Source organism: Palaemon carinicauda, unplaced genomic scaffold, assembly GCF_036898095.1.
Source record: "Palaemon carinicauda isolate YSFRI2023 unplaced genomic scaffold, ASM3689809v2 scaffold601, whole genome shotgun sequence".
NCBI classification, from domain to species: Eukaryota; Metazoa; Arthropoda; class Malacostraca; order Decapoda; family Palaemonidae; genus Palaemon; species Palaemon carinicauda.
Window position 1 is genome coordinate 58,071 of NW_027171874.1, and position 15,800 is coordinate 73,870.

The window sequence follows — 15,800 nt, forward strand, 5'->3', positions numbered from 1 at the left end:
GTTGGATACATCGCAACGTCCCTCGCCTTCGAGTAATACTACTCTGTGACGCAGGTGCTACAAGCTGGAGTCTGGAAGCGTCTGATGACCTTCGCAGCCCGCTTCCTGCAGGGCGTGACCCACAGGAGTCTCGATACGTTTTCTATCGCTCTGTGGTGGCTACACAACAGCTGGTCTAACCTCAGGCTCCTTTTTGGACAGGTAGCAGAAGGTTGAGGGCATTGTTATCAGGTTTTAGTCTGCATGAACGAAAGAAGTATGTCTGGCCCTTACTTCTTTCTTCATCATCCCCTCTACGGGGAAGCAGCATCCTGGTCTCTGCATAGCTGACCTCGAACCTCTGCAGGTAAACCATGCTTCCTTGTGTTCCGAGTATTGAGTCAATACTGTCGCGTCCCCCATACCCTGACGAGGTGGTATTGGGAACGTCTTAACCCAGAGTTCCTTCTGGAACTCCAGGTCAACTGCCTAAGACGGGTCACACTTCTTCCTTCACACACAAGCTTACGTAGGCCACATGGTTCCTTGCGGTGCAAGGAACTTGTGAGGTGCAGGGACTCCTTTTCTCGAGTGCGACTCACTCGGATTCTGAGTCCCCGGGTAAAGCCAAAGCCAGTATGGCTGGGGACTTTCCACCCTTCCTAAGGGATAAGTCACCCTTTGTAAATAGCGTGGTTTGTATTTCGGTTACGGAACAAATGACAAATTCGAAGATAATTTGTATTTTTCCTAACCATACAAACCTTAGCTATTTACACATATTTGCCCGCCAGCCCTGTCCCCCAAGACAAGTCCTACCTCTAAGTGAAAGTGAGTATTCACCTGTGTGTGAGGGGGAGGAGGGGTAGCTAGCTACCACTCCCCTACCCCCCCGCTAACTAGCGCGGGGGTAATACACCCTCGTTAAATTCTAATGGCTCGCCATTTCAGCTACGCTAAAAGTAATAACCCTTTGTAAATAGCTAAGGTTTGTATGGTTAGGAAAAATACAAATTATCTTCGAATTTGTCATTTTTCTTTCAGTGTCTTGTAAGATTTTCGATGATCAATCTATTCTGAAGAAGTGTTTAAATTCTTTCATTCAACCTTGTTTTGAGTATTGTTCTCCTTTCTGGTCTTCAGATGCTGACTCTCATCTTCATTTGTTGGACAGAAACTTACGGTCTATTTCACAACCTTTCTCCTGCAAGACGTGACCCACAGGAACTCGATACGATCTCTATTGGTCCTGTGGTGGCTGCACAACAGCTGGTTGTATACCTCAAGCTCCTTATTGGACAAGTAGCAGAAGGTTGAGGGCACCGTTACCCGGATTTAGTCTGCGTGAATGAAAAGATTTGACTGGCTCTTATTCTTTTCTTCATCCTCCCCTCTCGTGGGGAAAGCAGCATCCTGGGTTCTCTGCATAACCTGACCTCAAACCACTGCAGGTAAACCATGCTCCCTTGTGTACCTAGTATTAAGCTAATACTGTTGCGTCCCCATACCCTGGCGACGTGGTATTGGGAAATTCTTGGTTACATCAGTTTTTCCTACAATTGACTCTGAATAACTTTACCTAGATAGTCGCACTTCTGCATGTCTCAATACACAGCTTGTGTAGGCCGTGGACCTTGCATAACAAGGTTTTAGCGAGGGCAGGGACTCCTTATTTTTGAGTACTAACATACTCAGATAAGGAGCCCCCGGGTAGAGCCAAAAGCCAGATTGGCAGGGATGTCCACCCTTCCTAATGGGTGAGTCACCCCTAATATAGAGATTGGTTTGTATTCCAGTTACGGAACAAATGACAAATTCGTAGATAATATGTATTTTTCCTAACTATACAAACCTTAGCTATTTATGCAAGCTTGCCCGCCAGCCCTATCCCCCTTGAAGTCCTACCTCCAAGGAAAGTGGGCTAAATCACAGGTGTGTGAACGGGAGTGGTAGGAAGCTACCCCCCTACCACCCCGCTAACTAGCGGTGTGGGTAGTTAACCCTCGCAAAATTCTAATGGCTCGTCATTTCAGCTCCGCTGAAAGTATAACCCCTAATAAATAGCTAAGGTTTGTATAGTTAGGAAAAATACAAATCATCTACGAATTTATCATATTTATAGGGCCTCATTGATATGTATCTGTGGGTACAGTATTAAGAAAATAATTCAGATACAGTATAGTAGCTATTACATTATTTGTACTTAATGAAATATTCTTTTGCAGATAATGGTGTACGTCGTTGCTTTGAAAGGAAAAACGCCCGTGCGTCCAGGCAGGACACTTTTCAACATCACGGGACAGAAAGGGTATCTATGCGTTCTTCCCCTTCTGCCCAGTAAGGAGGCTATCAGATAAGTTTAGGGCATTGCAAGATCGAGCGATGATCTTCATAGCTCTGCTTCGGCAACATGCAGAATGATTCCCAGATCTTGTACAACTGCTCACAGAGGCCCTGAGGGAGCTCCCTCCACTTCCCGACCACCCGTGAAGATTTTCCGTTGAGTGATACTATCGCTACGACCTCGCATCTGGAAATTATCCAGCAGCTTCTTGCAAAGAGAGGCTTTTCGAAGCCAGATGCGAAGCACACGGCAGGATAGCTCCACGAGTCATCTGCTTCAGTGTATCAGACGAATTGGTAAGTTTTTTTTTATGGTGGGTGTCGTGGACGGAGTATCTATCCACACAGTTCCTCTAGACCAACAGCCATCTTCTTTGCTCTCATCTGGAACAGACTGACACCTCTAGGGAGAAAAATAACAAATCAGTTCAGTTCTAGGGGAACTTCCTGTCCATCAATTAGTGAGTCTTATGTCTTCTCAGTCCCGAGTCAAACTTCAAAAGTCGAGTCTAACGAGAGGAACACTATCTGGAAGGGGTTATTAAAAAAAAAGTGCCTGAACTTGAACCAGTTGAAAAAAAAACATGTTTCAGGATGGTATATGATAGGGTTCAAATGTAATTTTTGCGGAGAAGTTTTATTTTGCTGTGCAAGAGACTTTTGGATCAAAGAAAATGGGGTGATTTCAAATGTATTTATATTTGTTTTTATAGGGCATTAAGTATATATCTCTGTGGGTATTGTAGGGAGAAAAGAATTTATATACAGTATAGTAGCTATTACATTACTTGTCCTTAATGAAATATTCTTTGTTCCAACACGGAGTACTTACCTCGAACTACTTTCTTAGGAGGATCTGGGATCTCCTCATTAACTGACCAAGAATTTTGCGTAGTTCCCCCCCTCTCTCTGTTACCTTAATGGGGCGCTCTAGGGCGGAAGGATACTCGCCCCGGGGCGACCCTGGGTCAACGCGCGAGGCAGCGCTGCTAGGTCTGAGTCGTCAGTAAACGTCTGGTCGCAGCGTAGATATCTCGGTGCGCTCTCTCACTTATCCCGTCCGATCCACCTCATGTACCACGTGTTACTTTGTGTTCCTCATCCCTTGTGCACCACGTGTTTCCTTTGTGTTCTTTACCCTTTCCCTTGTGTTCTTGTGTTGCTTTTGTGTCCACGTTTCCTTATTATGGAATCCCAGCGTCGTCCCGGGCCCCAAGCTGGTAAGTCTTGAGGGGCCTGGTTTTCCAGGCCGGATGTCAACCCGCACACGCTGTGCGCCTCGTGTCGAGGAAATAAGTGCTCCCCTTCCTCCACGTGCCCGGAGTGCGAGTCCTGGCCAGAGCTTCAGTGGACCCTGTTTGCCACTAAGAAGAAAAAGGCGCCCAAATGATCTCCCAAGAAGGCGGGTCTCATCTCGCCGTTGACGTTGCCCTCAGCGCCTTCGGAGAGAGAGGTTCTCCTTCACCTTGCCCTACCCAGAGTAGGGGACGAGGTAAGTCCGTTGCGGGGGAACAGCCCATTGCCGGTCCCCATGAGTCTGATATCGGGGATTCTGTTAATGTGGGGCCTATGCAGACGGTGGGGGTCTGCTAGTGTGGCGGAAGTATGTGTTGTGGACGAAGTCCTGGTGCCCGCAGGACCCGTCTCAAGTGAAGACCCGGTGTGGGGGAAGCCCGAAACAGCTCCTAACCCCCCCATCGGGGCAGTGTTTTTCAGGTTCAGCGGGTTCCGGGGGCGGTCGGGACAAAGAAAGGAGGACCACGTGTTCTTCGAACCCCGACTCCATTGTTTGGACAGCGCCCAGGATGCCCTTCAGGTCCCCCATGCGGCAGGAAGAGGAGTTCGAGGGCTGGTTTGCCTCTCGAGCCGCTATTCGCATGCCCCCGGCACCCTCAGCAACGCTTGATCCAGACTTTATGGAGCCCTTGACCCCGGTATCCAGACCGAGGGCCCCTAGAAGGCTTGTGGTAGAGACAGAAGATTCCGACAGCTCCTCCGCCTCGTCTTCCTCCTAGGACAGCTAATATTAGATTTGATACATCATGCAGGTATTAGATTGTCTACTGGAGCTTTTAAAACCTCGCCTATCCCAAGTCTTCTTGTTGATGCTGGAGAGTTACCTCTAGACCTTTACCGAATGTCTTCCATTCTTCGGTATTGGTTTAGATTGCAAAGACTCCCTAACTCTCTAGCCTTTCAGACTGCAAGCCTTGTAAGACACGCATCATACTTTGAGTTGCACCCAAAATCTCCTCAACCTTACGGCTTTCAGGTGAAACGATTATTAAATAGTCTGGATATAATTAGAAATAAGGTACTTCCATTCAAGGTATCATCAACGCCTCCATGGAAGTTACCAGAGATATCTTTTTGTAAATATTTTATTGGAGATAAGAAGAATATGTCAGACATAGAAGCCAGGTCTCTTTTTAATGAACATGTTAAAGAACATAGAGGATCAACTTTTATCTATACTGATGGCTCCAAATCTGATGCTGGCGTTGGATTTGGAGTACATAGTAATGGTTTTAATTGTAGAGGTGCACTTCCTCTGACCGCTTCCATATTTACTGCCGAACTGTATGGCATATTAACCTCTATTGAGAAAATAGCGTTGGAGAAGGAGGGTAATTTTACAATTTTTAGTGATGCAAGGAGTGTCCTTCAAGCTATGGAAGTTTTTAATTCTAATAACCCTCTAGTTTTAAAGATTTTAGAATGGCTTTTCATTATTGGACGGAGAGGTATAACAGTTCAATTTTGTTGGGTTCCAGCACATGTAGGTGTGTCCGGGAATGAGAAGGCAGATTCACTGGCTAAGGAGGCTGCATCCGAGTTGCTGCCAAGAAGGTATCCCATTCCCTGTAATGATTTCTTACCTGACATCAAGAAATTGGTTTGCAATAAATGGCAACAGCAATGGGATAGTCAAGATGGCAATAAAATGAGGGAAGTAACAAATGACATATCTCCTTGGAGGTATAATATGATGCCCCGAAAATGGGAGACGTCTCTTTGTCGTCTCCGTATTGGTCACACTCGGTTGACACATGAGTTTCTGCTGAAGGGCCAACACCAACCGTATTGTGACAACTGTTTAGTACCTCTAACAGTAAGGCATTTGTTGACCGAATGCCCCAATTACAACATCTTGCGGAATAGATATTTGTTTGAGGCTCGAGGTGAGGGTGGCAGGTTCATCCTTGCCAAGATTCTTGGAAATGATGTGTCCTACCATGCAAGTGGCAATTTTATTGAATACTCTTTAATTTTTTATTTTATTTCATTTTTTACTTTTGTATACATAAATTAAATGTTACCGGCGTCAATGATCTTAGATGTCAGGATGCCTGAAAACTTTAAATCATTCATTCCTCGACCTCCAACTTTTCGTCGGAGGAGGACTCCAGCGACCGGGACACCAAGAAGAAGAGGAAGAGGTCCAGAAGAAGGAGGGCTAGCTCCCACGCAAGCCCGGCAAGGAAGAAGGCGAAGTCCTCGAGGAGAAGGAGTAAGAAAAAGAGTTCCCGACGAGGAGGTTTGTAAGAGTGGCTTTTCACCCTCGCGGGTCGAGCAGGACGGCTGCCGCACCAGTGCCTGCCTCGGTGGCCGCTGGAGCCGCTTCCGCGACCTTGCCCAGTGTCTCTTCGGCTCCGCCCGCCTGTCGGGTGCAGTCATTGGCACACTTTCCCTTGTCTGGCAAATCATCGGCTCCATCCGCTCCCAGAAGCTCGGGCCCCAGCCGCTTCGTCGCACCAGCTCCGTCCAAGTTACGGAGCCTGCCGCTATCGCGACCTTCAAGCAGCTCCATTCGGTTCTCCCCTGGAGGGGGTAGACCCATGACGGCTACCCCCACCCTGGCGGCTCCAGCCGTGACGGAGATAGCCGCTCCACCAACCCGTCAAGAGGGAAGGGATACCTCCGCGCCCACGGATCCCTCCGTCTTCGAAGATGCTTCCGACACGGAGGTGCAAGTAGTGGAGGAGTTGCTAGACACCGGCGAGTGCTCCCCGGACGAGGAGCCTTCGTACAGAAAAATTCTGCCCCTCATTCGCCACCACCATAGGCTGGACGAACCACAGCCGTCTTCGGAACAAGCTTGGCTGTTATGTCTGGGCAGGATGGTTGACAATCCTGTACAACAGAAGCCATCCCTGACCTTAACGCCTGACGTTGCCCTGGGTATGGAGCACGTTGATCAGTTTGTGTCGGGCCCTAAGAACTCCCTGAGAGCCCATGGTTCCTTTAAGCTCCTACCGGGACTGAAGACCCAAAAGAAATTTTATGTGCCAGACGGGCGGCTCTCAGGGCCCCGCACAATGGAAGAAGCCATCACTACCCTGAACCAGGGCAACACAGATGAGCGGAGCCTTAATGCACCAGTGGTTTTCTCTCAAGCAGAGGCCGCCATGATGGAGGACACCGCTCAGGACATACTTAACGTGACCTCATGGCTGGACTGGTGGGCGTGCACCTTAGCAGGATTTCAACTGGCGCACGACCTATCGGTCCCAGAGAACCAGGCCCTCTTACAAGAACTGATCCGTTCGGGGGGGGGGGATGAAGTTTCTCACCTTCCAGTCCCTTACCCAGACAGCGAACTTGGTTCTGAGGAGGAGGGACACAGTGCTGAACAGACTTCCCCGTAGACTCCCTGAGCGGGAAGCTAAATTCCTGAGGAATGCCCCGGTCTGGGGCGAGACCGTGTTCACCCTTCAGGCGGTGGCGGAGACGCTAGAAAGAGTGGGAAAATTGAAGTTCGTCTGAGCCCAGGCAGCCGGCAACAAGGCGGCCCTCACACAGGAGATCATCAGCGGACGGGGCCTACCCGCCCGTGCCTCCGGCTAGGCAGGAGGCCACCTCCCCTTCCTTGCATCAATCCCCACGGCCCTCCCGCAGGAGCGGTGCCCCAGCCCAGGCCTCCTGTAGACCTAAATGTTCCGGCTCAAGGAGAGGCCGTTCTAACCGTCTCCCCAGAAGGAGATAGGGAGAGGGGCCCCCCACACCTTCCCACGCCTCAGGTCGGGGGATGCCTCAAACATTATTGGCAAGCATGGTGAGACAACGGTGCGGATCCCTGGACGGTGACAGTCCTCAGGGAGAGATACAGAATTCTCTTCCTGTCAGAACCGCCCCCTCTGATCCCCGAACATCAAGCAGAATGGTTGGCACCCAAGGACACCGAGAAGAGAGCAGCCCTGTAAGGGGAAGTGGCAGCCATGTTGAGCAAGGGAGCTCTACAGCCCGTCCAGGAACCATCCCCAGGATTCTACAGCAGGCTTTTGCAGATGATGGTGTTCGTTGTCGCTTTGAAAGGAAAAATGCCTTTAGAATTTCTTATTCTATTCCATCTACCCAACGGATTCTCCAACAATAGAGATGGATGTTTTGAGAAGACACATCTGATGGGAGAAAATAGGTTCTTACGTGGTTCTAACATTTTGAAGGCAAGTATCACAGATAGGGATCATTGGTGTTAAATTTTACTATACGACTGATTTTTTTTTTTATAGTTCTGAATCTTCAGTACCAGATCCCGGGCGTTCTGACAGGACGCTTTTCAAAGTCACGGGACAGAATAGACGTCCTTGCGTTCCTTCCCTTCTGCCTAGTAAGGAGGCTATCGAACAAGTTAGGGCATCGCAAGATCAAGTGATGGTTCCCGGATCTTATATAACTGCTCACAGAGGCCCCAAGTGAGCTTCCTCCTCTTCCCGAAATACTCGGACAACCACATGTAAAGTTTCCATCGAGCGATATAATCGCTTTGACCTCACATCCTGGGATTATCCAATAGCTGCTCGCAAAGATAGAGACATTTTGAAGCCAGTTGCGAAGCACATGCCAGGTTATCTCCAGTAGTGTTCTTCCACAATCTATCAGGCAAAGTAATGAGTTGTTTGTGTTGGGTGTCGTGGACAGAGTATCTCTACACACAGTGCCTTTAGACCAACAATAGCAGAGTAGAATTCTTATTAAATATCAGGTAGGAAAACTGTTTGGTGTCAGCGGTGAAAGTCCTTGAAGCTAGTCTTCAAGCTGAATGTAGGTAACATTCCCTTCTTGACCAAATTCTCTCTCCTCACACAGAATTTTGAGTGCGCCTGCCCTCACTCGGAAGTCTTTAAGCTAAACGGAATTAACATTTCCTTCTTGATGGAATTTTCCGTCATCATACGGAACTTTGCGGTGATAGGCTATCGCTCGGCCTTGACGATGGTCTTTAAGCTGAACGGAATTAACATTTCCTTCTTGATGGAATTTTCCGTCATCATACGGAACTTTGAGCGCACGTTCCCTCACTCGGAAGTCAAACCCCCGCCTCCGTGGAACGTTGTCAAAGTCTTACGTTCTCTGAAAACAGCCTTTTATGGGCCTCTTCGTCACGCCTCTGACTGAGACTGTCTTCCTTCTAGATTCTGTCCTCTGGCAGGAGAGTCGGTGAGCTGCATGTATGGGAGTAAAAATGACACAGCTTCATCCCTGAGTTTATAGCCACAACTCAAAATCCGGCTGTAACGGATCCTAGATTCGGGCCCTTCTGGAATGAGAGTCCCCGATGGGTAGCAAATGAGCCTAATCAATGATTACTCTGCCATGTGAGAGCACTGAGGAAATACGGAAAAAGAACGGCAAAAAACCCATCGTCAGATCAGCGGGTTCTTTGTAAGCACAGGAAGAACCGAAAGGAAGATCATGAGATGTTTAGTTTCTTTCTGGATCAGACAGGTCATCGAAAAGGCCATTCCAAATGACCTCTCACTTCTGATCGATGTCCCTGTGCACACGATGTCAAGTCTATGTACATCCCTGGCATTTGTAAGAATTTCAGTCACTTCTGATCGATGTCCCTGTGCACACGATGTCAAGTCTATGTACATCCCTGGCATTTGTAAGAATTTCTGTGACACAGGTCTTGCTAGTTGGCGTGTGGGAAACGAGTAACATTCATCGTCCACTACCTGCAAGTTGTGAAGACCGGAAGATTTTTGTGTTGTGGTGGCCCAATGACAATTAGGGAAATCATTTTTATTTCTCCTTGGTATATAAACCTGGAGCTCTGTACACATACTGGGTCTGCCATCGTCTACCCTTGGGAAGTCCTGCCGCAACGGCAAAGCGACGGTCAGTCCCTAGTGCTGGTGTGAGCGGGGTGGCTAGACTACCCAACTACTCCCCCATCCGTTAACTAGCGTAGGGTAGTAACACCTTGCAAAAGTTTTAAACTCTAGTTTCAGTTCCTCCAAAATAAATACTCCTATGAAAAGAGCTGTAGGTTTTTATAGCTAGGAAAAATACAAATTTTGAAATTCATAATTTTTACAAGAAATTTGGACAATATGCATACAGTATTAACAACCATAAAATTATGCTTTATTAGGCAAGGATGAGTCCTATTGTTTATTAACTTGCCCCTTCTATTTATTCCTTTTCTCCTTTGTCCTTGCTGTGGTTTGTTCCTACACGAGTACAGACTATCGAACGTACTTGTCTCGTTCGCGAGGTAAAAGGTTTAAGGAGTCCACAGATCTCTAGACACTGTGGAGGATTCATTTTATTTGCTTTGGTTTTGCCAAATTGCGCACGCGCGTGAGAGAGACAGACAGAGAGAGAGAGAGAGAGAGAGAGAGCGGGTGCGAGTATGCATGTGTTTGCGTGTGTGTGTGTCTGCGGTGCGCGCCACCGAACGAGGGGTATTTAGTGTAATGATTGTTTGTACGTAGTGGGAAAGACTGTTGGTATAATTGAGGTTGTTTGTTTACATTTTTTAGCAAGGTTAGGGCGGTGATGAATGTCTTGGGCGAATGCAATTTTTATTTGACGGTAGCAGGAGTCGGTTGTGTCCTGAATGCTGGAATATTATTATTTTTTTCATCAACCAGCCGCCTTGGAAGTGACTTTTGTATTAGCGTAAGTACAGTGTTTTCATTTATCTTTGTTGGGCGCGATAGTGAATGATAAAAAGTTTATTATTTATCTTTGATTATAGTGCGATAGTTCAGTTAGCTAGGAGTGTTTGTAAGTTTTTCTTTTTTTTATTTGCAGGACGTAATTCCTCCTTTGGAGTTTTTGTTTGTCCATGGACTGTTGGTTCTTGTATTCTGGAAATTTCCAAATGAGGGGAGTGCTTTTATGCAACTTGCAAGGTCATAAGTGCTGAGAACATACTTCTGGCCAATCTTCCGATTGCTTGCTTCAACAACTCCCTGATGACAGAATATTCAGTGAACGGCTGATTGATGGGGTTGAAATACTCAAAGGTCATCTTTAGGAATATTTTCTTTGCCAGTAGCTGAAATGAAGCCTCCAAATCCAAGGACCTGTTGTATTTCTTTTATGCCATTGATCATTCGCATAAGTAACCACAGTTGGTACACTTGGGTGCAGTCTGAGTACATGTTATTCTTTCTGATTATTATTATTATTACTACTTGCTGCTTCCTCCGATGACCACGGAGGTAGCAGCAGTAGGGGATTCAGCATTATGAAGCTTCATCTGTGGTGAATAACGGGGGAGGGTGGGCTGTAGCACCCTAGCAGTACCAGCTGAACTCGGTTGAGTCCCTTGTTAGGCTGGGAGGAACGTAGAGAGGAGAGGTCCCCTTTGTTTTTTGTTTCATTTGTTGATGTCAGCTACCCCCAAATTGGGGGAAGTTCCTTGGTATATGTATGTATGTACTACTATCTGAGCTACGACCCTTGTTAGAAAAGCAAGACGCTATAAGTCCAAGGGCTCCAACAGGGAAAAATAGCCCAGTGAGGAAAGGAAATAAGGAAATAAATAAACAATAACAATTAAAGTAAAATATTTTAAAAACAGTAACAACATCAAAACAGATATTTCTTATATAAACTGTAAAAAGACTTATGTCAGCTTGTTCAACATAAAATCATTTGCTGCCAGTTTGAACTTTTGATCTTCTGATGGGTGAACTGAACGTAGCTCCTGTGGGAAATTTGTGCCGTACGCACCCATAAATATGAAAAGAGGGCAATATTAGCGAAGCTTCAATTTCCAAATAACGTGTCTTAATACGTTGCATGAGGGGAGGGTTCTAACCTAGTTGGCAGTGTCAGTGTTTGCTTTCAACTCTTGTATCATGATCCTTCCAGTGCTGTCCTTCAGGTTTGAATCATAGACGTTTATAGTTATTTTGTTCAAGTTGTCCACTCAACGTGAAAATTTTGGCATTTACAAGCACCACTTTGGGGAGTGATAGAAAAGGAAGCATGGAACCCTCTGCCACTACTGTCTCAATTTCCAAGCCAAAATCATACGACTCACAGGGACCCAATCTACGAAGCATATGCGTGAGTTCCTTGCATTGTAGGCAGTAGGTTGGCCAGGGCACCAGCCACCCATTGAGATAGTACCGCGAGAAAGGTATGGGGTCCTTAGGCTGGCCAGACAGTACTTCATTGGATCTTCCACTCTGGTTACGGGTCATTTTGTCTTTGCCTACACATAACACCGAATAGTCTGGCCTATTCTTTACTTATTCTCATCTGTGATTATCAAACAATTCACTCAGGGGGTTAACTACTACAATGTAATTGTTTTAGTGGCCAATTTCCTATTGATAAGGGTAGAAGAGACTCTTTAGCTATGGTAAGCAGCTCTTCTAAGAGGACTCTCCAAAATCAAACTATTGTTCTCTAGTCTTGGGTAGTGTCATAGCCTCTACCCTGACCTTCCACTTTCTTGGATTGAAGTTCTCTTGCTTGAGGGTACACTCCGGCACACCGTTCTATCTTATGTCTCTTCCTCTTGTTATGTTAAAGTTTTTATAGTTAATATAGGAGATATTTATTTTAATGTTACTGTTCTTAAAATATTTTATTTTTCCTTGTTTCCTTTCCTCACTGGGCTATTTTCCTTGTTGGAGCCCCTGGGCTTATAGCACCCTGCTTTTCCTACTAGGGTTGTAGCTTAATAATTAATGATGATAATAATGATAATGATGATAATAATAATAATAATAATAATAATGATAATAATACCGTTTTTGAAATATTTTATTTTGATTGTTTTTTAATCCAGCATGTAAGAATAATAATACAGGTGGTGTAGAGTTCTGCAAAGGAGGATGTGTTTAGGTAACTTCCACTCCTTTGTCACAGATTTATTGGAAATGGAATAGATATGTGATTTATGATAGAAACCAGTTAACTAACTATAATTTGATTGACTATTGATATTTTTCCAAAGTTGTTAGAACACAACGGTGGTTAAAACTCACCCGAGCTATCGAAAGAACCAGATGCCGGCTCTTCTTATACTCGTCCACATCTGCTTTAGGAACTTTACATTACTAAGCCTGTTGGGTGGTATTCTTCTCTTGCCCTGCCATCCAGCTCATCAGCTATAGGAGACCAAAAAAGTGATGGGGAATCGTTGAACTTTACCTGAACACTGCACAGGTACAAGGCAACGTCCTTGAATTTATCCTTGGAATGAAGCCTCTATGCCTAAGTCACGGTTTCTTCAACACAGGTACTTGTGATGTACACCACGTTGTAGGTTATGCATACCTTGTGACATAAATTAACACTTTATGTGGGCGTGTACAGTACAGTACTCATATATTTATTGTCCCCTCACTATGTTACAGATGATACATATAAATTTTACACATAACTTAATTATTTTCTACTTGGCTGCTCTCTTTGGATACTGTTTACATCCCTTGTTCTTTTTGACCGGGCGCCGTCAGCATTACAAAGTATGAAAACAGTAATGTCTCGGAATAGTAGAGTATGATTTTATCAGGGTTAAAACACCTTGTCTACAGGAATCACTTTTGTAAAAGCAATCCATTTCACTTATTTTGTCTATAAAGTCTGTTTTTCAGCATATTACTTCTGGAATCATGATTTGGAAATCCACAGCGCTCGAGTTCTTGGACGTACAGGTGGCGGAGTGTTCCAAGTTGCACTACCTCCTTCTGTCTCAGTACCTTTTCACATGAAATCTGGAATGTTTTGACCATCAAAAAATGAAACAAAACAAAAAGGGGACCTCTACTCTCTGGGAGGAACGTAGAGAGTAGAGGTCCCCTTTTTGTTTTGTTTCATTTGTTGATGTCGGCTACCCCCCAAAATAGGGGGAAGTGCATTGGTATGTGTATGTATGTACAATGATTTAAATAATTGAAATTGGACCAAAAATAAATTTCAATTGAATTGTATATGGTCAGTGGCCATTTTGATTACATCAAAATTATATGCAACAGAACCAAGAGTTTTCTTTAAACTCCAAACTTGATAAACTGGTTTTCAATCATTCCGCTTCTTAGAAAGTTTCTGAACATTCTAGGGCTCTTTTTGTATATTGTATTTTGATTAGGTTAAGTTCCTTTTGTTGTTATGATTAAAGAAGAGAGAAATGAAAATGCAATTGTCATAAAACTTTAATGGGAGTTTGCCATCGCCCCAAAATGAAGACTAGACAGAAGAATTGTAATACTAAAGACCCTGTATTGGAGATCATAGTTCCTAAATACTTAAAATGATTCTACCTCATTAATCCTTTCTCCTTCCAGTGATATTTCATCTTTGCATTCTCCAGTCTCATCATCTCGTGGGACTAGGCTCTGGAGCAAGCTCAGCAGCAGGAGTGAAACTGGCAGCGGTCTCAGCTAAACGATCCAGCATACATCTAACGCAAGGGCTGATGTTTGCTGGTATCATCAACAAACAGCTAGAAGTGTGGACCTCAAGAAATCTGATTGTCATTACTCTAACTGAACCTTTCTCCTTGGTGAGTTTCCTCAATCATTCGTCTTATAACATAGCCTTATTTACAGGAGGGAAATCCTTTCAATTTAATATTCTTTGAATGACTATATTGTGTTGAGAATGGGATGAGTTCTTATTTTATTGTGGTTTAATAAGCATCAATAGGGGACAAACAACAGTATAGGTGTTATATGTCTTTGAGAAGAGTTTGCTTTTTGCATAAAGTGATGTTACCAAATTGTGGAATGATCTTCCTAATCAAGTAGTTGAATCAGTAAAAGTTCAAACTTACAGCAAATGTTTTTATGTTGAACAGGCTGATATAAGTCTCTTTTTATAGTTTACATATGAAATTTGTTTTAATGTTGTTATTATTTTTAAAATGTTTTATTTTAATTGTTCATTACTTCTCATATTGTTTATGTCCTTATTTCCTTTCCTCACTGGGCTATTTTTCCCTGTTGGAGCCCTTGGGCTCATAGCATCTTGCTTTTCCAACTAGGGTTGTCACTTAGCTAGTAATAATAATAATTACAACAATAATAATAATGATAATAGTAATAGCAACCAGATAAAGATGATAATGACTGAATAGTTTAATATTTTCCTTTTCTATCGTATTACAGAATGGTGTGTAAGGGATGAACAAGAGTACAGCGTATTTTAGAGGTCTATGACGACTGTTGCAGCTAACAACAAGGACAGAGCTCAAAAAGTGTATTTCTCACTACTGCCACTGACCCTCTATTGGTAAGTTCTCATCAACAGCCGTTTTTACACTAAGTCCTCAACTTAAAACTTAATAGGTTCTTAAAAACTGTATGCGAGTCAAATTCTCAAATTTTGTCCTAGGGTAAACATCATTTAACCCTTTAACCCCTGGCTATTAGGAACTTTCCATCCCTTAACCCCCACTGGTTATTTTTTATTCAAGCATATTTTGCAGTATATATTTTTCAAATTGCTCTAACAGCCTTAATTTTTGTCATAGAGAGGTCAGGTTGGTCTCAATCTCTTGGAAAATGCCTGAATTTTCTCAAAAAATTATCAAAAATATGAAAAAAAAAAAGGTAAATAGCAGTTTTTTGCAAGGACGTACCGGTACGTCCATGGGGGTAAAGGGATGTGTTTTGTGAAACGTACCAGTACGTCCTTTGGGGGTAAAAGGGTTAACTTAAGTGCCTACAATTTTCAGCAGCAAAGGTCTACAAATAGTCACATGTCGTCTTGCTTACTGTATTGGATTACATATTGTTTGATTACTGTACTTCATTATGAGGTTTTGATACAATAACTGAGATTTTATGATTTCATTTTGGATTTGAGGATAGATGTGAGAGAGGCAAGAGAGCGTGCTAGAAATAGGAATGAATGGCGAGCGATTGTGACGCAGTTCTGGTAGGCCCTGCTGCTTCCTCCGGTGCCTTAGATGACCGCGGAGGTAGCAGCAGTAGGGGATTCAGCATTATGAAGCTTCATCTGTGGTGGATAATGTGGGAGGGTGGGCTGTGACACCCTAGCAGTACCAGCCGAACTCGGTTGAGTCCCTTGTCAGGCTGGGAGGAACGTAGAGAGTAGAGGTCCCCTTTTTTGTTTTTGTTTCATTTGTTTGATGTCGGCTACCCCCCAGAATTGGGGGAAGTGCCTTGGTATATGTATGTATGTATTTTGGATTTGTTTGTATCACCAGATGTCTTTGAGGACCTTCTGAAAGTCACTGTTCTTCAGTAGCTAATTTT

General features: G+C 44.4%; 1 long non-coding RNA gene across 1 annotated transcript in view; it reads left to right on the forward strand.

The window, feature by feature from the left end:
• LOC137637252 (uncharacterized) overlaps nucleotides 1-14,816 on the forward strand; it is a 54,589-nt gene extending 39,773 nt beyond the window's left edge. Inside the window, exons 4-5 of the long non-coding RNA XR_011043498.1 lie at nucleotides 13,866-14,083; nucleotides 14,688-14,816. This is a non-coding gene — a long non-coding RNA (uncharacterized lncRNA). The remainder of the gene's footprint in view (nucleotides 1-13,865; nucleotides 14,084-14,687) is intronic.
• Nucleotides 14,817-15,800: the final 984 nt, after the last annotated feature.